Source organism: Grampus griseus, assembly GCF_964374135.1.
Source record: "Grampus griseus genome assembly, chromosome: 11".
In the NCBI taxonomy this organism is placed as follows: domain Eukaryota; kingdom Metazoa; phylum Chordata; class Mammalia; order Artiodactyla; family Delphinidae; genus Grampus; species Grampus griseus.
This window is the reverse complement of record NC_139005.1, coordinates 86,373,219-86,395,714: the sequence shown is the minus strand read 5'-3', so window position 1 is coordinate 86,395,714 and position 22,496 is coordinate 86,373,219.

Below are 22,496 nucleotides of genomic sequence, written 5' to 3'. Positions count from 1 at the left end.
ATTAACTGTAGTTACTTTGCTGTACATTAGGTCTCCAGAACTTAATCATCTTGCAACTAAAAGTTTGCACCTTTTGATCAATAGCTCCCTTTCCCCCACAGCTACCAGCCTCTAAATAACCACCATTCAATTCTCTGTTATTATGAATTTAACTTTTTTTTTTATAGAGTCCACATATAGGTGAGCTCATGCAGTATTTGTCTTTCTGTGTCTGGCTTATTTCACTTAGTGTAATGTCCTCCAGGTTCATCCATTTTGTTGCAAATGGCAGGATTTCCTTCGTTTTTAAGGCTGAATAATATTCCCTTGGATTGAACAATATACCACATTCTCTTTATTCATTCATCTGTCAACACTGAGGTTGCTTCCATGTCTTGGCTACTGTGAATAATACTGCAATGAACATGGGAGTGTAGATAGCTCTTCAAGATAGTGACTTTCTTTTGACTATATACCCAGAAGCAGAATTGCTAGATTATATGGTAATTCTATTTTTAACTTTTTGAAGAACCTCCAGATTCATACTGTTTTCCATAATGACTGTACCAATTGACATTCCCACCAACTGTGTCCAAGAGTTCTCTTTTCTCTACATTTTTACCATTACTTGTTACCTTTTAATAACAGTTATCTTGTTGCCTTTTTGATAACAGTCATTCTAACAAGTGTGAGGTGATATTTCATTGTGATTTTGATTTGCATTCCCCCAACAATTATGACGTTGAGCATCTTTTCATATGCCTGTTGGCCATTTGTAGATCTTTTCTGGAAAAATATCCATTCAGATCCTTTGCTCATTTTTTAGTTGGGTTATTCTATTTTGTCTTTGTTTTTTTTGATACTGAGTGGTACCAGTTCCTTATATACTCTGGACATTAATCTCTTAACAATTATATGGTTTGCAAATACAGTCAGCTCCCTGTATCCATGGGTTCTGCATGCACAGATCCAACAGCCCATCAAAATTTGATCAGAGGTTGGTTGAATCCACAGATGAAAACCCCACAGATCTAGAGGGGTGATTGTACTACATCATTTTATATGAGACTTGAGCTTCCACGGGTTTTGGTATTTGGGGCACGTCCTGGAACAAATCCCCCACAGATACCAAGGGATGAGATACAACTATTTTCTCTCATTCTGAAGGTTGCCTTTTCATTGTGTTGTTTCCTTTGCTGTGCAGAAATGTTTTAGTTTGATGCTTTTGTTGGCTGTGCTTTTGATGCCAAATTCAAAAAATTACTGCCAGTAACAATGTCAAGGAGATTTTCCCCTATGTTTTCTCTTGGGAGTTTCAGGTAGTACATTTAAGTCTTTAATCCATTTTGGGTTGCTTTTTGTGTATGGTGTAAAAAAAAAAAAAAAAAGGGTCCAATTTCATTCTTCTGCATGTGGCCGTCCAGTTTTCCCAAGACCATTTATTGAAGAGACAGTCCTTTCACCACTGTGTATTCCTGGCACCTTTGTCAAAAATTAGTTGACCATACATGCATAGGTTTATTTTTGGGCCCTCCATTCTGCTGCATTGGTCTATTTGTCTGTTTTTATGCCAGTTCCATACTCTTCTGATTACTATAGCTTTGTAATATAATTTGAAATGGGAAATATGATGCCTCCAGCTTTGTTCTTGCTCAAGATTGCTTTAATTATTTGGGGGTCTTTTGTGAGTCTGTATGAATTTTAATATTGTTTTCTCTATGTCTGTGAAAAATACCATTGGAACGCTAAAGATGAGTTCAGTGGCAAGGAACTGGGGCATGCAGTGGTGGTGGTCAGGGCTGGCAGTGTGTATGCAACGAGCTTGCAAGGGCTGGAGCTGGCTGCAGGCACACATGTGGTGGCTGTGTTGCCAAGACCAGGGCTCCTGCAGTGGTGCTGGCTGAGGTGGTTCTGAAACCTGTGGGGGGTCTGAGGCAACTGCACTGGCTGTTAGTTTCTTCAGAAGTCAAAGTTCCTTGTGTCCTCTGCAGGGTATGCTGCTGGTGTCTGCAACGGTGAACATGGCAGGGTTCTCAGACGTTAAAGCTGCAGTGAGGGTAGGTGTACGTGGCTACCATGAGGTCTGTTGAGGTCCTCAGCAATGAAGGCTCCTGAGGTCTTCTGCAAATCAGACCACTGGGTACCATGGTTGCTCCTGCCATTAGGCTGATACTGATAGCCCCTGCCCTTTTTCTTTGTTCCTAGCCATCTCCACATATCTCAGCTATGTTGGTCTCCCCAGCCATCTGGGTGGCATAGAACTGAAGCAGATCCTTTGGTCAGTGACCCAAAAGGCTGTGAAATCTGGTCACTCACCCTGCTTTCCTTTTTTTTGCTAGGGCAAGTCTCAGGCTGGAGAGTTCCCTCTTGGTGCTGAGCAGTGCCAGCCTGGGCAATGGGATGATGTAGGCAAAATGAAACTATTCTTCCTACCCTTTTTGTGCAGTTATTCTCAGGTTTTTTGCTCCTCTATGTTTCTGAAACTTCTTAAGTGGGCTCCTGAGCTCTCCCAGAGGTATTTTTGTTAAGGATAGCTGTCTAATTGTTTTTTGTGGGGGGAATGAGGGGAACAGAGGCTGGGATATCTACTCTGCCATCTTGCTGACATTCCTCTATTAAATTCTTATCTATTATTTCACTATTCTTTTAGTGATTACTCTAGCGATTATAATATGCAGCTTTAACCTATCAAAGTCAAATATAAATTTGTGTTTTTACTACTTAGATTTTTCAAGACCTAAGAATACTCTAATTCCATTATACCACCTTATTTTATATTATTGTTGTTAGGCATTTTATTTCTAAATACATTTTAAATTCTACAAAACAGTTATTTTTTTTTAAATAATAAGTAATATTTAATTTTTCTTAGTTACCATTTCCACTGTTCTTCATCCAGACCTGAATCTACATGCTTCCATTTGGAATCATCTTCCTTCCACCTAAAGTATTCCCTAAAGTATTTCTTTAGTGCAGGACTGGTTGTAACAAATTCACTTTTTTTTTTTTTTTTTTTTTTTTGCGGTACGCAGGGCTCTCACTGTTGTGGCCTCTCCTGTTGCGGAGCACAGGCTCCAGACGCGCACGCTCAGCGGCCATGGCTCACGGGCCCAGTCACTCCGCAGCATGTGGGATCCTCCCAGACCAGGGTACAAACCTGTGTCCCCTGCATTGGCAGGCGGACTCTCAACCACTGCACCACCAGGGAATCCCACAAATTCACTCTTATTCTTATTTATCTGAAAAAGTCTTTGTCCTTATTTCACCTGCATGTATAAAGATTTTTTTTCATTGTGTATCAAATTCGAGGTTGGCTTTCTTTTGCCTGATTGTTTGTTTTTAGAAGACGCAGACAAGGAATTTGATTCCTGTCATTTCTATTAAGAGGCCAGCTGTCAGGTGTATTTTTGCTCCTTTGATGGCAATGTGTCTTTTTCTCTCACGTATTTTAAGGTTTCATCTTTGTCTTTTATTTTCATCAGTTTTAATATTCTTCACTTGGGTTGGTTTTCCTTGTATTGATCCATCTTAAATCTGTGCATTCTCTTCACACTCATTCTTTTTTTAATGCTGTGGGGAAAAACATATTTCTTCTGATCCATCTTTTTTCCCCTTCCTTCACTTCTTAGAATCCATTGTAAATATGTTAAGTCCATTTACTGTGTCCCATATGTTTCTTATGCTTGTTTTTGTATTTTGCATCTTTTTTTAATCCACTCTTTACTCTGATCATTTTCTTCTGATGCATCTTTTAGTTTACTAATTCTCTCTTCAGCAGAGTCTAATTTTCTACTAAACCCAATGTCCAATTTGTTAATGTCACCTATTGCTTTTTTAGATGTAAAATTACTATTTTATAGGTTTCACATGCAATAAAAATGTCCTCATTGTTCTCTATTCTCTTGAATCTATTAATCACAGTTATTTTAACAGAATCTCCTGTGGGTTTACTTGTAGAGTCTGTTTTTATTGGTTTGGTCTTTCAATCAGTTAATTTAATCTCCTTGTGTACCTAATAATTATTTCCTGAATGCCAGACTTCACACATGAAAAACTTGAGATGTAATATAAGGCTCTAGGTAATATTATAGTCTTCAAGAGAGGATTTACTTTTTCTTTTATCAGGCAGTTAAGATAAAGGTGGATCACAATTCAGTTTAGGATTGAGCTAAACTGAAGTTGCATTTGAGTGTTTGGACGCATTGATTTATTTCTAGTTAAGCCTTACTCCTAGAGTGTAGCCTTTCAGAGGACCCAAACAAAAAAACTTTGTGCTTTTAATCAGGGATCTTCCTCTTTAGTGAGTCCTGAACTATTTTTGTCTCCCCAGTTCTATGAGTTGGCCAGTAGCTTTGTCAGTTACTCAAGCTCATAGCTGCTTATATTGTTGGCTATTAATCTCAGAACAGCAAATTCCTTAAAGGGAAAATCAACTTGGAATATAGGCCTCACTTCTTTGTGTTTCCCTTTCCTTCTCTCTGTGATCCTGGCTGCCTAAGTCTTTGCTGCCATGGTTCCTGTCAGTTAAATAGAGAAAACTTCCTTGGATTTTGTTTGTTTTTTAATTACCTATAATGCATTTCATTATCAGATTGTCACAAACACATGGAATTTTCTGATAATATTAATAATAAAGGTTAGGAAATATTTAACAAGCAAATTTAAGAAAATTTTAGCTGCTCTTCATGATAAAAAGATGAGTGGGTTTATAAATTAAGTTTGACAGTATATGGCTGCAGTCTTTAAAGATCACTTCAATACTCTTCATCTGTGGTTCTGTGATAGACAACATTCAATGAAATTTTGAATAAAAGCCAACATTTAAGTTGGTTCTCAAGCTTTGGAATAATCAAGAATCATGTGGGAATCATGCAGAATCATGATTCCTTTCTTCAGAATTTCTACTTATAATTTGGGGGAGTGGCCCAGAAATCTCCATGTTAAAAAATAATCCCACAAATTGATTCTAATTCAATTGTTTCACAGATTAGGCTTTGAAAAATCCTCATATAAGAGTTTGTAAGTTCTGACAGGTAAAGCTTCAATGAAAAAAAGAGCTTTCATCAGTATTTAGCCCACACCAATCTTCCTAAGGCTGTGTAATTGCTAATGATGTTCATTTCTAACATAGGCAATTAATTTGAAATCTGTACTTTTTACTGGAGTGTGCATTTTTATGGGTTAGGGTTGGTTCAATTACAAGAAAGAGAAAATCCAATTTAGCTGTTGCTTAAATACAAAAGGCCTTATTTCCTTATGCAGTCATTCTGGATCAACTGTCCAGAGCTGGTATTACAATTTTGTGAATCTATCAGAGAACCAGGCTTCTTCCACTCAGTCTGAAATTCCTACAGTGTGGTTCCTTATTCTAGATGGCTGCTGGAGCACTAGTCATTATGTCCAAATTTCATTCAACGGAAAGAAGAAAGAAAGAAAGAAGGTGATGCTCTTTTCTTTTGAGGAATACTCATGGGAAGGTGCACACATCTCTTCTACTTACATCCCATTGGCCATGCTTAGTTACAAGAGACATTGGGAACTTTATTGTTTATTCTGGGTAGCTCAGCTCAAATTTGAAATACATATTTCTTAGAAAAGCAGAGAATAGATATTGAATGACAACTAGCAGTGTCTACTAATAATTTTCTTGTTGGAATAAAGATTCCTGTTGAATTCCACAATAACTACTAATCCTGCCCTTGCTGCAGTGTTTTAGCATTTATACTTCATTATGTCCTTAGATTTCTACAATAACTCTGGGAAGTATAGGAGGTATTGCGATACCCACAGAGGAACAAGGAGACTCAACTTCAGCACATTCAAGGAGCCAGGTGACTAACCCAGGGTGCATCTGGCATCTTCTAGCACTTGCTCCATTACCCAACAGCCCTTTGTAGGCAGTGGGTATCCTGGGTGTGCAAAGAAGAGACTGAGGCTCAGAGTCCTACCCATGGTCTAATGCACAGAAGAAGTCCTCAGTAAATAGGTAGATCCAAACCAGTTTGTCATGAGACAAAAAGGAAAGGCATTCCCAGGACAGGAAGGCAGGTCATTGTGGAGTCAGTGCATATTGACTCTGAGAAACAGTGCTAGCAACTCTCTCTGGTGTTCCTTTGGAGCAAAGAAAATAGTGGATTAGGTACAGCAATAGAGGAATTCCACTCAGGCTGTAACAAGGTTCTTAACACCCCCACCGGGGTGGTTTTAGAGAAGGCCAAATAGGAAGCCAAGATTTGTATCACTGCTAGAGTCCTTCTCCCTTCTTCCCTTCAACACAGGGAGGGAAATGAGCTTCTACTCTTACCTGGAGGCAACAAGGATCCCATCCCCTACTCATAGGGCTGCTATCAGAGGAGGCCTAGTGGCGAGTCAGGACTTTAACCACTGCTCAGGGTTAATGAGCCAATAATTACATTAAATAAAAAAGGTCTAAATACACCAATTAAAAAACAGAGACTGGCAGAATTGATTAAAAAACATGATCTAATCATGTCCCATCTACAAGAAACTTACTTCAAATATAATGATGAAGGTAGATTGAAAATAAAAGGTAGACTGAAAGTAAAAGGAGGGGAAAAGATACACCATGCAAACATTAACCAAAAGAAAGTAGGAACAGCTACATTAATACCAAATAAAATAGACTCTGGAGCAAAGAAAATGAGCAGGGACAGAGAGGGACATTACAAAGTGCTAAAAGGGTTACTCCACAAAGACAAAGCTATCCTAACTGCATACCCAGCCAACTTATTTTTGACAAAGGTACAAAAACTATTCAATGGAGGAAACATAGTCTTTTCAACATATGGTGCGATTGGACATAGGCAAAAAATGAAGCTCAACCTAAGCCTCACAGGTTATAGAAAAATGAACTCAAAATGGATCACAGATTCAAATGTAAAACATAAAACTACAAAACTTTTAGAAGAATACATAGGAAAAAATCTTCAGGACTTACAGCTTGGTGAAAAGATCTTAGACATGACACCAAAAGCATGATCCGTAAAAGAAAAAAGTTGATAATAAGGACTTCATCAAAATTTAAAACATTTGCTCTATGAAAGACCCCACAGAGGACGCTGAATAACTCAGCACAGGCCCACAAAAATGGATCAACATGAGGTGTAGACTACTAATGGATGCTGATGGAGCTCAGAATACAACACAGGTAAAGAATGATGTATAATAAAGAGGACCCAGATAAAGCCCAGATTAGGTATCTTTTTTAGCTGCCATGACCAGAAGTTCATCGATTCCTTGGTACAGATTGACGTTAAGAAACAAAAGAATTAAAGAAAGTGAGAAAGGGAACTATACCATTGAATATCATTTCAAGGAGCCAAAGTGACTGTAAGGTTTCAGCGCAGAAAAAAAGAGGCACAAAATTCCATTTGGCTTTTGAAACATAAGCACAGCCATAAGCAAACATTTCTGTCCCCAAACCTCTGCCTGTAATGCAGGGTCCAGGAAGGAGCTGGGTCCTTAGAGGATGTCTTAGATGAATCCTTTAAATAGAAACCTTTCAGAAATCAACATCGTTAAAAGCAGTTCAGAAGGTTGTGGGGAGAAAGTAAATATAGTTATAGTTAGCTCTTCTGTAGAAACTCACTCTCCCTTTTCTCTGTAACTATGAGTTGCCATATTTATACATTTGTAATTAAGTTACACTTTAATCTTACACTCACTGTATAAAAGCTATTTAACTAGACCACTTCTTTATACAAAACAAGTGTCCAACAGAATGTATAAATGGATTTGAGGAAGGGATGGGGGGTGCAGCAGAGAAAGGAAGAGATAGATGGTATAGTACAAGAAATAAAAGATTGTGGCAGGACCTACAGTAACTCTAACTTTGAATCCACCCCTCTCTCCCTCCCTCCCTTCCTTCCTTCTTTTTACCTTCTTTTTGCTTCCTTCCTTCTTTTTACCCCTCCTTTCCTTCCTCAACTAAAAAATCAGTTATTCACGATATAAAGATGATATTGTATATTTCTTAACAAAAGAATGTGAAAACTTTTCCATTCAGTATTACATACTCTAAAAAAAAAAACACTGACTCCTATGGTCAAGAATAATAATCATCATTTGCTTAATATTTGTTACATGCCAGGTAAAGTCCTGGGCCCTTTCCTTTAATCATCCTGTAGCACATGCAAGGTCAAAATCATTCTCCCTGTCTTACAGAAAAGGAAATGGCAATTCAGGAAGGCAAAGCAGCCTACCCCAAATGTGAAACCTAGATCGGCCTGGATGCAAAGCCCATATAAAGGGATCCTGCCTTGAGCATTCTGACAACAAACCTGAACAAACTGGTACTGTTTCACCCATTTTGCAGTAGAAAACTAAGGCTCAAGAAGGTGAAGCAATAAGCTGGAGGTCCCACGCCAGCAAGTGGCAGAACAAGAATGGAAGCCGGGTCTGTCACCTGAGCCTGGCACTCAAACCACTTGAATACCTTACTTCCCTATGTGTAGAGATTATTCTGGAGCTGGATGTTGCCCAAGTGCCTGAGACCTGGCTAATCTGCAAGGAACCAGAGACCATGGCATCTTCCTTGACACACTGGTTTGTTGGTTGGTTGGTCTGCAGGTCCTGGTGTGGGGTCCTAGTGTCTGGCTATGCCCTGGCAATCAGGGGAAAGGGCCACTCGCTTGGCTCAGCTCGGCATGTGGTGCATGACTGTCCCTTTTTCACTATGTTTAGATCGTACACGTTGACCCTTTAATTAACCTGAAAGGCAGTCTGGGTTAGTGGAAAGTACACAGGATTTGGAGTTATTCAGTCGAAATTAAGAACACTGCTGTGTTTCTTTTTACTCACTGCTGTAGAGCACGGTAGATGCAACCTTAGACTTTAGAGCCAGAATGCCTAGGTTCAAACCTCATTCACAACATACCCTGTGACACTTTACCTGTCTGTGGCTCAGTTTCTTCATCTGTCAAAAGGGAATGATGACAATTGTGTGCTTATCTATTGGCTGTGAAAATGTAAGGAAATCATGTGCGCAAAACTCTTGGAACAATCCTGGCCCAGGGGGAACGTTTGCACTGATTTCACCTCCAGGCTTCGTATGGCACCAGGAAACTAGTACTGGCCAGTAGGTGTTTCAAAGATGCAGGGATTAGCTGGAGCCTATTTCTTCATCTGCAAAAGGGCAGCTAAGTCTAAGTACCTCCTGCCACTGGCTTTTGAGAACTGCTTCAATTCACAGGTGCAAAAGCACCTGCTACCTTACCCAGCACACAGTGGGCACCCAACAAGCATTATTACTATGCACTTCATGATTTGAGCCTCAGCTGACTTTTCAGCCAAGTGGGTAGCCTCGGGAAGCCTGGTATTACAACGTAGGTCGCAGTGCTGTGTGTTCCGTGAAATGCTGTGCAGCTGTGAGTAGCTACCACCACCCACCCGTCTCCTTCACCAGTGCCACTCCCCTCCCCGTGGGCATCCTCAGGCTCCAGCCGCTCCCCTCTCCCCTGCTCGTTGGAAGCTGCCTCCTCTTCCCCTCTGCTTCCGGGCTTCTCCCATCCCTGCTATTTCCCAGCTGCCCCAGGACCCCACTCCTTCCCCTGGCACATCCTCTCCCTGCACACATCTGCCCCACCCTCCCAGCCCAACCAGCCTTCCTGCTCCTCCCCCCTGCCCACTGGGCTGCTGGCAGGAAGCCCTTCCCTCCTCTCTCCACCCTGTTCCCTTCCGTAACACCCTGTACACACGGGGATTATTTCTCTTGGCAACAGGTGTCCAGCCATCAGACTTAGCCAAAGGAGACGGGAGGGGAGATGGAGAAACAGGACCTCGATGGGAAAGGGCCCCCACCAGGAGCTCTAAGAAATGGGGAGGGTGTGCATAGAAGCCGCTGAGCCTGGAAGGGTGCAGGTAAGCAAATCACAGACCTTAATCAGAGGATCTGGACTCCCCCAACCCCCCACTTCTTACCCAGACGAGTACCATCAAGCGCCTCTGAAGCACAAGCAGGATGCCAAGAAGGTGCTGACGGAAGGGAAGGGGCCAGGGTGGAAGTTCACTTGCTCTGAAGACTCGTTTCTAATTACTTTCACTTTTGCACTCACCACCTTCGAAGTCTAACACAGGACTGCCACAAAGATTAAATCAGTTAATACCTGTAAGTACCAGAACAGTGCCGGGCACACAGTAAGCACTATGTATATACTGAGTAATTGTACCATATTATCATCAGCAATGATAAGAATGCATCAAAAGTTCTGGGAATGGAGATCATGGATTTTGGAGTCAGAGACCTGGTCTCAGACTCCACCTTGGATACTTCCTGACTGTGAGACAACTTCTTTGAGCCTCAGCTCCCTAATGTGAGAAATGACAGCAGTGTTGTCTCCCTTGCTGCTATGGACTGAACTGTATCTCCCCAAAATTCGTATGTTGAAGCACTAACCTTCAATATGACTATATTTGAAGATGGGGCTTTTAGGAGGTAATTAAAAGTTACATGAGGTCATAAGGGTAAGGTCCTGATCTGATAGGGCTGGTGGCCTCATAAGAAGATGAAGAGAGAGCTCCCACCAAGAGAAGTCCATGTGAGGACGCAGCAAGATGGCAGCAGTCTGCAAGCCAGGAAGACCTTCGCCAGAACCCAACCCTGCCGGCACTCAGATCTCAAACTTCCAGCCTCCAGAACTGTGAGAAAACAAACGTCTGTTGCATAAACCACCCAACCTATGATACCTTGTTACAGCAGCCTGAGCAGACTAATACACTTTGCCTTGCCTTGAATGGCAGCTGAGAGGTATACCCTCTCTCTCTAAGTTGAGAGACAAGAGCAGGTGATGTAACCTTCTACAGTGATATTCCTTCCAGTAACTTAGAGTTTACAAGAGCCCATGGTGGCTTCCGGGGCATCAGCCGTCTTTCGCTAGCAGAGGGAGTGAGCGGAGAAAGAAGGTGAGCAGTCAGAGAGGCAGGTAAAATCGGGGAAGCGTTGCCTCAGATTCTGGGAAGACCGCCAGCTTTGGAGTCAAATCCAGCCATGCCATTTACCACTTGTGTGACTTTGAGCATATTATTTTATCTCCTTGAGAATCTGCATTTGGGGAGGAATCAAATGAGGGAGTATATATAAGCCTGGAGAAGTAGTCAAGACTCTTCTGTTTCAAAAGGACAGAAACAGACTCAAAGCAGATTAAACCAAAGAAGGGACCACTTTAGAACAAACAACACTCTGAGTTCCCAAAGTGCAGGCTCTCTCTCCACCCCGTCGACTGCCCCTTTCCTCTCAGCTCTAACTCCTTTCCTTTTCCCACCACATTGAGTTCATTCTCCTTCAACCCTTTTCCCACTTCAGCCCTCAGTTGTTGCCTTTACAGAGTTTAGTGGATTTCCTTTCACCTGTTTACTTTTGAAAATGCCTGTTTTCATTCCATTCCCCCCTCCGCATACACTTGTTTCCACGGAAAAGACGAACCACAGAAATAAAAACTTCATAACCCTCTTGACCACTACTTTGACAGGCTCGCGTAGATGTTTTGAATCCTAACCTCCAGATATTTCCGAAGTTTATTCTTCCAGAAAGTCAAGCTACCTACAGTGAATGCATATTTTGAGTCCAAATTCCCGAGGACACCAACGACTAACATTTAAACATCACCTTCTTGAGAAGTTTCAGGGAAACAGAATCAGATCCAGGCTAAAATGGCTGATATTCCACTTTGGACCCCAGATTACACTCTGGAAACTCAACCTCTGTCTCCCTGTTCACTTTTACTTCCTATTCCATGCCTGACTCCACTCCCAACCCCCAAAACACATTCATGCAAAGAAATTCGGTGTTTACAGCTACACAGAACTATTCGGGGTTCCCAGCCCCAAACACCCCATGCTCTCTCAACCCCTTCCCCAGGGGAAAACTCGGATTCATCCTTTAAGTCCTGGTTCAAGCACGGGGTCTCCAGGAAAGCTGTCCCTTTTCTCTCGTGTCATGACGCTTTGCCTTAACATATCTTACTGTGGCCATCTGTCTGCTTTTCTTTCTGATGTGAATGCTCTAAGGTCAGAAACTATCTTAGTCACCTAGTTCCCCCAGCACATGGCACATAATAGGTGTTCAACGAATGTGTGAAAAATGAAACAGTGGAACATCTGGGAGGTTATTACACGCGAATGAGCCTCATACCTCATTTAAGACCTGCTGATGCAGCCACCTGATCCCACTAATCTACATACAAAACTCTTCAACATACAGCAGCTTAAAAACAACAATAACCAATCACTGTAATACCTCTCACAGTGTCTGTGTGTTAGGACTTCAGGAGATACTTGGCTGGCAAGCTCTGGCTCAGGGTCTCTCACTTGGTTGCAGTCCGATAGTGATTAAAGTTGGAACAGTGTGGGGCTGGAGCAGCTGGGAACGAAGAGGCTGGAGTGTGGCCGGGTATCTTTCTCCACGTAGTCTCAAGGCCTCTCTGTGGGGTCTAAGTGGGCCAGTTTGGGCTTCCTCCCAACATGGCAGCTCAGGGTGGTTGACTGCTTATGTGGAGACTGGAGGCTTCACGATGAATCACTACTTATGATGTAGACTTGGAAAGTTATGTATTGTCACTTCCGCTGTACTCTATCAGCCAAAACTGTCACCAAAGCCTATCCAGTTTCAAGGTAAAGGGACATAGACCCCACTTTCCAAGACGAAGGCATCAAAAAGTTTGCAAACGCATTTTAAAACCACACTTAAATGCAACGTGGTTAGAAAAAGGACATCAGTGGAAAAACTGGTGAAACTGAATGAAGTCCAGTTCAGTTACTAGTAATATACCAAAGCTAATTGCTTAGTTTTGACAAATGTAGCATGGCAATGTGAGACACTAGGGGAAACTGAGTGGTGGGTGTACAAAGATTCTCTGTGCTATCTTTGCAACTTTTCTATAAACGTAAAATTCTTCAAAAATAAAAAGCTGAATTAAACAGGAATGCTACACACCTCCTTCTCCCCACTCTAAAAGCTGACAGCAAGTAGTCTTAAACAAAGAAGCTCACGCGCATGCAGTTACTAAGTGCTGTCAAGCAGGATTCGCCATGCCCTCTCCAATTACACTACACGATGTTCTGTAACCATCCAGTAATATCCATCTCCCTTATTGGATGCTGCGTTCTCTGAAGGACCTTTCCTTACTGTCCTTTTTATCCTCAGTGCCCAGCACAGTGCTAAAGTAATACAGTTGGAAGCAGATGAAAATGCCAGTTTCGTAGCTCAAAAACAGTTGAATGGTGGCAATTAATCCACAAACAAAAATGGAATGAAACGGATTCTCCTTATTTTATTCCACGCTTTTGCTCAAAGGGAATAACAGAGTCCAACACTCCTAAAGGAAGAACTCTTTCAGAAACAGGAATATTGACCCACAGTTTTCACTGGGAGCTCCTCTAAGACCTTGGAATTCCTTATCCATCAGCTTCTCAAGTCCTCTCTAACTTCTTGTCTCCAGAGCCAACGCCTTTGCTGGGCTGGGAAAGTCTGTCTTGCTCTAGTAGGACAGCAGCCAGAGGCCGAGGGGCCTCCAGATGCAGACACGAACGTGCAGGGTGGGGTCCACGATAGAAGAGTAGCCAGGCCCAGCTGGAAGGCAGCCATGGGCGCTGCTGGAGCAGGAGGCTGCCGGATGTGGGGGAAGGAAGAAGCTCTCTCGTTGGTGAGCCCCACCGCTCTTCCACTGCCCAGGAGGTCAAGCAGATGTCATCAGAGGAATTTTTCCAGACTTGAATGGAAGCTCTAATAAGATTCTAACAGTAGACAGTGGGGAGGTCACAGTTTTGCCACTTTCTTTAGTCCTTTTTCTCTCTTTTAACCCGAACTTAGGAGCACCAGCAGCTGCCCTGGTTTCGTGTTAGGTTGTGCATCCCTCTGCAAGGCCCAGATCAGCAGGAAATGGTCACCAAAAGGACCAAGGCAACTTGCTGAACAGTGCTGTGCGCGCTGCTTGACTTGGTCCTGAGTGGGACTGAGACATGGCTTCAGCCCACCTGAGGGGAGAAGGTAGGGAATGCTGCTCAGTGGCCGGAAGAGTTCTGCCCCCATCGTGGCTTCCAAGTAGCTGCTGAGCCAGATCCAGAAAATGTGTTGTCTGTCTCTGTGTTTATGAATTATCCTTCCCCGAACAGAACAGCTGGGGCATTTGTTCTTCATTCTTTGACTACGGCTGGGCGTTCCAGCTTCTTGTTCTCCATAGTTTAACACACACAGCAATAAAACAGAGAGCCGTTTTCTGTGGTATTCAGCTAACAGCGCAGTATCTGGCAGCCTCTCCTCCTTCGCCAAAGCCATCCTTGGGAAAAGTTCTCATTCAAACACTCTAGGAATTGTTTTTAACCAGCAAGTCCCAAGGCTTAGACATTTGGGGGGCAATCTGGTTCTTATTTTAGCTGAAACTAGTTTATTCTCCTCAGAACAAAAGAATGCCAATAATTCAGCAGTCCTTTACACTCCACATCCCCAGCCAGAGTCTTCCTGAGCTCTGAGAAACAGCACGGTGTGGCTCAGGGAGATTAGAAAGAGAGAGAGGACCTGGTGGTTGGCGAGGCATCTGGCTTTAATTGGTCTCGTTCTTTATTCTATGGGACCATACAGCCAGGAGTGCACCGAGGACCAAGTGAACCTCATGACCTAGAGCCTTTGGGGCCAGACATGCCCACAAAGGTGCGAGTCACACTCCAATGAGAACTGGGCTAGCAGGGGAGAGGGCTCTTTTTGTTAAAGACCAGGAACGCAATACTGGATCAAGGCCTACATGCAAAGGAGTCTTCCTGCAGAGCATCCCTATAGTCTGTTTTTCTTAGATCACAGGCACCGAAGAGGATTGGTGATACCACACCCAGTGATTAACCCGATAACCACCTATAGAAGAGTAGGATACCCCAAGACTCCTGGATCCCATCACAAACCCAAATATGCCTGCCGTTTATAATTATATCTCAGTCTTTTGGAGGCTTTGGAAAGTCCTTATTTTTCTAGATGGAAGAACTTTTATTGTTTTAAGATGACTCTAGAAAAGATGATCCATGTGAGTCATTTCAGTTAGCCTCATCATAACTCTCTCCAACTTTTTTCCTCCCCCCTTCTTCCCACCCTTCTTTTCTTCTTTCCCTTATTCAATTGGTCAACATATAATCACTGAGTATTTAGTCATGTACCTGGTTATCCTGGGGCACTGGAGAATATAGCGATGTATCTGTCAGGATGGGCTCTGTTATGTTGCAGTAACAAACAATCCCAAGAACATAATGTCTTAAAACAACAAAGACTTATTCTCCCCATGCTTCTTATCCATTGTGGATTGCAAAATGATATGTGAAAGCAGGAAAATAAAGGGGATATATTGATTATATCCTATATACCAATAAAATGTCAGCTCGTCTGCCCACACTATCTCATTTAATTTCTACAACAGCCATACAAGATGGGAAACTGAGCTCAGAGAAAAATTAGTAATGAACTCAAGTTGACACCTGCCCTATAGTAGATGCTCTATAAACATTAGCTGCTTTTACTGTCATTGTTAGTATTATTATTATTACTGAAAAGGAGGGAGAGCGGTTGGGGGCAGTGTATTCCACACAGAATTCCAGGTGGAAAAGTATGTTCAAAGCAGGGAGGAAAGTTAGGAGTGCTCTAAAAATAGGAAAGAGCTCTCCTCTGGCAGAGAGCCTTGAACTCTTAGGAGGCCTGGGACCGCTCTGAGACTCTAATGAATATTATGGACCCACCCCCCCGAAACATGTACATACACACAAAGTTTGCACAAAAGCCCACCCAAGGATTCCAGAATAATAAATAATAATGGTGACCATATAATGCTGGCGCAGTTGTGTTCCAGGCTCTAGCCTAAGAACTTCACACAACTTATCTCATTTAATCCTTATAGCAACCCTAAGAGGTAGCTACTGCTATTATTTCCTCCTTTATAAACAAGGAAGCTGAGAGTGAGGAGTTAAATAACTTGCCAGAGGTCACACTAAAATGTGAGAGTAAAGTGACATTGCTGGGATTCAAACCAAGCTGGCTCTAGAGACTAAAGTACAGCCACCTACCACACCCTGCGGCCTCTCAAGACCCCGCCTCCTGGAGGGGTACTGAACACCCCACCGGCATCCAGAGGAGACACTTGCTCTTACAAGAGCAGACCCTTCGACCAATCAGTCAAGAGCAGGGGCTGCTTGTTCCTCTACCTGACGCCTGCAGACCAAGCCCTTTTCCCAGCATGACCACCAGAGTAAAAACCACTTGGGTCTACAGCCAAGCTGGTTGAGAAATAAGCAGTTCCAGAGGTGTTACTGAGACCCAGGTAAGCCCTTTGAAATAATGAGCTGCCTCACTCAGGCAGAAACCCCCTCCCCACCCGTCTCCTCACCACCTTTCCTGCAAAAATTCCTTTTCCACCTCCGAGTATCAGCTGTATTGGTGGATTAAGCTCTTAGCTGCACTACTCCCTCAGGGATGCTACCAACCCTTCTCCATGAAGCCCAGCAGTGTAACAAAGAGGAGAGGCCACAAGCTGTGGGAAGGTCTCAACTAGCAGAGACAGGTAGCACACCCACAATTAATTACACACATTTACTGGAGAGCTGGTAAGCAATCAATGTCATCAATGATTTATTCCCTAATTTGCTTTGAGTATGCACCTCATAAATCCATAATAGAAAACGGCATTAAAGCACTGGTGTTAACTGTCAGCAAAAGGCAGGGTACCGATCCTTTTCATTAAAAGAGTGTGTGTGGTGAATACGTCCATGTGTTATATTAGATATGGTACATTTTTAAATTGCTTTTTCACATCAAAAGAAATGCTAGGAGTTTGGAAGAGGAAGAAGAACTGTAAATTCACAGTGAGCGGCAAGAGTCCTGGCATTCCTGGGTAATGCCTGGAAATTTGACATGGAGCCTCATCCACGAGCATTCTGGGAATGGAGATAATGTTCTCTGGTTCCAGGCCAGGCTAAATGAGGCCAGGAAAAGAGCCATTGCTGACACTCCATCAGAGAGACATGGAACACAGCGAGATGCGGTATTGTATCTTTTTGGGTACCAGATCAAATTTATTCTATCTTTCCTAAGGAGGTATATATGGACTATGGAAATTAAGTGTTTATCCAAAATTAAGACAGTCAAGGTTAGTAATGCTATCCCCCTCCTTCAAAGTTCTGAGGATCAGATGTTTTTAGATAAGAAATCATCAAAAATTAATATTAAAACTCTATTTAATACAGATTAAATAATTCAATCTATTAAATATATTAAATCTAATTGCTATTTGCCTGGGTGAGGAAGAGAAGAAGCCATTACACCGTAGCATGAATTTCAATTTCAGTCTTGGCTGAAAATACCAGTTGTTAACAATGAATGGCACACAGAGAAAACACACTTTTACACCTGGTCTTAGCCAAATGGCCAAGAAACCATAGGAAATACACTTATAAGAGAGGAAACTGTTCCTTGTGTGTAGGGACACCCACGTCTCAAGGAGAATACAGACTGTTAGGCTTCTAGCCTAAAAGCCATGAGGCTCCCATGAGGTGGCAGCTGTGGGCGAAGAGGCATCAAGGGTGACTAGACAGGAGCACAGGCTCTGAGTCAGGCAGAAAGGGCTGAAATCCTGGCTCCACTAAATGCCTGCTTTGTGAGCTGGAGAAGAGCACTTCAATCTCTTAGTGTCTCTGTTTTTGTATCTGTAAAAAGGGCAGAAGAATTCCCATAACTTACAGGAGGGTTGTAGGATTACAGAAGATGATGCATGTAAATCAATTAGCAGAGTCCCCTGGCCCATGGTAATGCTCCATAAACGGTCGAGAACAAAATACAACACAGCAAAACACACAAAAAACATAGCTGGGGGGCAGGGTAGGGAGAATAGATGTACATTACAGAGCCCTGCAGTGAGGTGATGAATGGGTGCAGTGTGCCTGAGGGTAGAGTAATTTACTGAAGCAGTGGGGTTGGAAGAAGGGAGAAAGAGGCTGGGGGAAGGAATGGAATTCCTGAGCAAAGGGCTGCATGATTTTGGGATGGTCACTTCCCATCGTGAGCTTCAATTCATAGGCAGTAAAATCGGAACTTTGGGCTGGATGACCTCTGGGTCCCTTGTCGGGACAGATGCTGCGTTTGGTTTCTTTGCTGCTCAGTGGTTGTAAAACGGAGGCCCTGGGGAGTATTGAACAACTAGCTACAGTTCTGTGTGTGCCCACGTGCCTGCAAGTGCACCTATGCTGTTCAGAATGTCAGGAAGAAATAGGCAAGGCAGGAGAAAGGGCTGGCAGGGTCTTTAACACCCACTCTGCCTCTGCTGACTCCTGATTCCTCTCCACCTGCAAAGCCCTTTTTAGCCCTTGATCTCTCTCTCCCTGCAGAAATTCTTCCATATCTCTTTCAGGGTCTGAAGGAAAGGGCACCCTCCCTGGAAAGTCACTTATGTTTCTCTCAGATAGATGCAGTCTCTCCCTCAAGTCCCCCTGCAGCCTGCTGTGCTTCTCTGGTGCCGTTCACTGGATTTTGTTTCACAGCCCCTGCCCAGATGCCTCCTCATGGGTACGGCCTTATTCACCCCACCGCCCGCTCCATGACAAACCTGGGGCTCGTGACCTCTCCCTGAAAAGCAGGGTGGTTAAGAGCTCTGGATAAGACAGCCTGGCTCCGTCACACCTACCTGGGTGATCTTGGGCAAGTTACTTAATTCCTCATGTGGCTCCTCACCTATAAAATGGAGATAATAATCCTCCCACTCTGCATCAGATCCCTGTCAATGAGCTCGTGGCAGCCTGTCCTTTCCTTTGTGGCACACACTACCAATGCAGTTAGGTCAATGGTTAGGTAATACGTGCTTGAATATCTGTCTTCTCTGTTAGAATACAAGCTCCACTGAGGCGGAGCCCACACCTGCATCATTCACTGCTTTATTTCAAGTTTCTAGAAGTTGGCTGAATGAGTGAAGGGGTGAATGAACAAATGAGCATACGTATGAAAGAATTATATCCTTGTCATTCTTCTACTAGATGGTTCATCCCTTGAGGAAAGCTTGCATTTTTCTCAACTTTATACCCCTCACAAGTACCAAACATGAAATAGGTGTTGAACGTGAAGCTGAACTGAACTAAAGGGCCTGCTCTGTGGAGGGACGGGTACACTCTGGGGAGCAGTGAGAACTCTCCCCATAAATTCTCAGTGTCCTTCTGAAGTAGGCCAGTTTCTTCCTGCTGCTTTTGTTTCAGCTTCTCCACCTGTGAAAGCAGAGTAACTGGCCCATGACATGCAAACACTACATCACCAGACCTCAGGCTGTCAGCTTGGAACCCAGGGCAAACCTTATCCAGTTCCCATGACCTCATCAAACAAAATCATGGGGCAGGGTAGACCCCACCCTCACTCTAGCTCACTGGCATGAACACGCAGCAGACATCAGGGCAGGACCGTCCTTGCTTATTCAGTGGAATTGCAAGTCTCAGCCATGCTGATAGTGTTTTATAAAAGATATTTGTGTTGACTTACACGCCACTGCTTCAAGTAAACCCACTTTAGACACACTGAATCTGAGAATCTGCACTTAAAGTACATGGATTTAAAAATTTTTTTTTTTAATTTTGGATCTGCCATATCCAAACATTTGCAAGTAAGGTGGTATTTATTATCCTCTCATATAATTGTATAAAGCATTGAACCCGAGACCTGCAAAAAATCTAAAAGACCATATACACACAAAACTATAAATATATGCTTGTAGATACATTTTCATTGAGATATGCATTCACTGTCCACTCTGTATCAAACATGGTGCCCTGTGTGCCAAGGAGTACAAATACAAACATAGACCTGAGACAGACACAACTCCCAATGATGCTACTCATAAGCAGTGGAAGTGGTGACAAATAATAAAGTATCTTTGGATGCAAATAATAGGAAATGCTAATTCATACTGACTACGATAATTTGGAAACGCAGCAGCAAGTCCAAAGGCGGGATAGGTTTTAGAATTGGGTGACAATTCTGAACTTGTGGTTGACAATAACATCAAGTACCTAGATCCTTTCCACTTCTCTGCTCTGCATTTTCAATATTGCCTTCTTCCTCAGTTTAGGGAGTTACTTAATTCTTCTGTGCCAGGTCCAGATGTGACACCTGGACATGACAATTTCCAGAGGCAAAAATGAGGCTATCTCTTCTGTTGTCTTATTTGCAGAAGAAAGGAGACCTTTCCCATAAAACCTCTCTCCCATCTCGTTGTCCAGACCCAGGTGACATTCCCATCCCTACCCCAACCACTGGCAAATGCATCTGGGACCACCATGGTAAGGATTTATTCCTGAGGCTATCGATGTGGTCACTGTTCTCAGAAACATGAAACATGTGGGAGAGGCAGACACCAAAACATAACTGAGATTCTGGAACTCAGGAGAAACAGGATAGACGGCAGGAGGGCAACCAACAACATCTGCTAGAATATTTAATGTTAACTTGGCATTTGATGGTATTCAGATCCTTTTTATACACATGATCACTTGAATATAAACTCCATGAGCTCAGGGATCTCTTGTATGTTTTGTTCGAGAATGTATCACAAACACACCTGGCATATAGAAAATACTTAAGAAATATCTGTTGAATGAATGAAATATTGACCACATTATTGCACCCTCATTTTTCAAATGCAGAAACAAGTTGAGAGTGGTTATGTGGATCATCCAGTTACCTACCCAGCAAATGTCAAAAAAGAAGGATTTGAACTTGTATTTGCTAGACTTTAAATCCAGCGTTTATTTGAATCACTTTGGCTTAACTGCCTTATTTATTAGAGAGGTACAAAAACCGTGTTCTGGAATTCCCAAGGACATAGGTATTAATTCCTACTGGGAAAGTTAGGAGACTTCATGGAGAAAGCACATATAATTTCTATACAGAGTTCTAAATACACACATTCATACAGGTAATAACAAATACTTTTCTAGCTGGGATCAAGTCCAAAAGTCTAATTTTTCATGCAATAGTTACAAGCACATAACCTGTATATGATCATTAAAAAACCCACATTTTTTCTTTTAAAACCCTTGTGCTATTTTCAGCTACTGTGTTTAACAGCAACCCTCTGGGTTTTTATCAGCTTCTACCTTGATATGTCAACATTTACTCTAAGTTATAAAGTGAGATTGGAGAATGAAGCAGTGGAAAGGAGTAGAGGCCCAGGGGGGTGGGGGAAGAAGAGGATGCTTTTTTATACACAATAGAGACAGCCTCTCAGCTAATGTGATACTTGAGCAGACCTGAGGGAAACGAGAGTGTGAACCCAGCAGTCATCAGGGTGAAGAACATTCCAGAATGAGAGAACAGGAAGCACAAAATCCCTGAGACAGGGGAATGCTTAGTATGTTTGAGGGACCGTGAGGAGGTCAATGAGAGCAGAACAGGAGTGAGGGGCTAGAAGGGTAGCGGGATGTGAGGTCAGAAGTGTCCGGAGCGTGTGGATGAGGTTTGTAGCCTTGGCAGGCAAGGCCGTGGCAGGGGTGATGGAGGAGTATGATGCCCCCTCCAACCAGCCTCTCTGAACTCCATCTGGTGAAAGGACACATCAGCAAAGGCCGTCACATAACGTCCACAGGCACAGATGCTCGGCATCTGAGAGAAGCCATGTGATGTAGCAGTTACAAGGCTGGATGGACCGGGGAGTCAAAAGGCCTGTGACAGAACCCAGGCTCTGTCAGGTGCTCACCGTCACATACTTTGTCCGTGGGCAAATGATGTAAGCTCTCGGAGTGTCAATATTTTCATCCTGAAATGTGACTGTCGTACCTACTACATATTGCCATGAGGACTAAGAGAAATGACGTGTGCAATGCAATTAAAACAGTGTCTACTACCAAACACAAAATAGATAGCTAGTGGGAAGCAGCTGCATAGCACAGGGAGATCAGCTTGGTGCTTTGTGACCACCTAGAGGGGTGGGATAGGGAGGGTAGGAGGGAGGGAGACGCAAGAGGGAAGAGATACGGGGACATATGTATATGTGTAACCGATTCACTTTGTTATAAAGCAGAAACTAACACACCATTGTAAAGCAATTACACTCCAATAACGATGTTTAAAAAAAACCACCAACAACAGTGTCTGGCACGCAGCAGATGTTCAATTAAAGCTCACCTTTGTTATTACCACCGTTACTCCTGGTACTATTCACTGGTGTCCATGCAGCATGGCAGAAAGACTCACTAGGTTAGGCTCTTCCCAAGTCGGGCTAACTATTCAAAACTGAAAGGAGGCTTCCAGAAACACAAGCCACTTGCACCTGCAGAAAGAGCAATGCTGTCCCTTAGTGAAAGGCAGGCAGCCGCACAGGGCGACTGAGAAGCTGGCATCCCTCCATGTGAGTGAGGCCTGAGGAGCAGGGGAGGAAGAACAAAGCACCCTCTCTGACAGCGCCACGACACTCCCTGGGATTCCACACCTAATAAGCTCTTCAGGGCGCTCTCTCAGCTTCTCGGGCGCAGGCTGTTTCCCCTGCGTGTTCTCTGAAGAG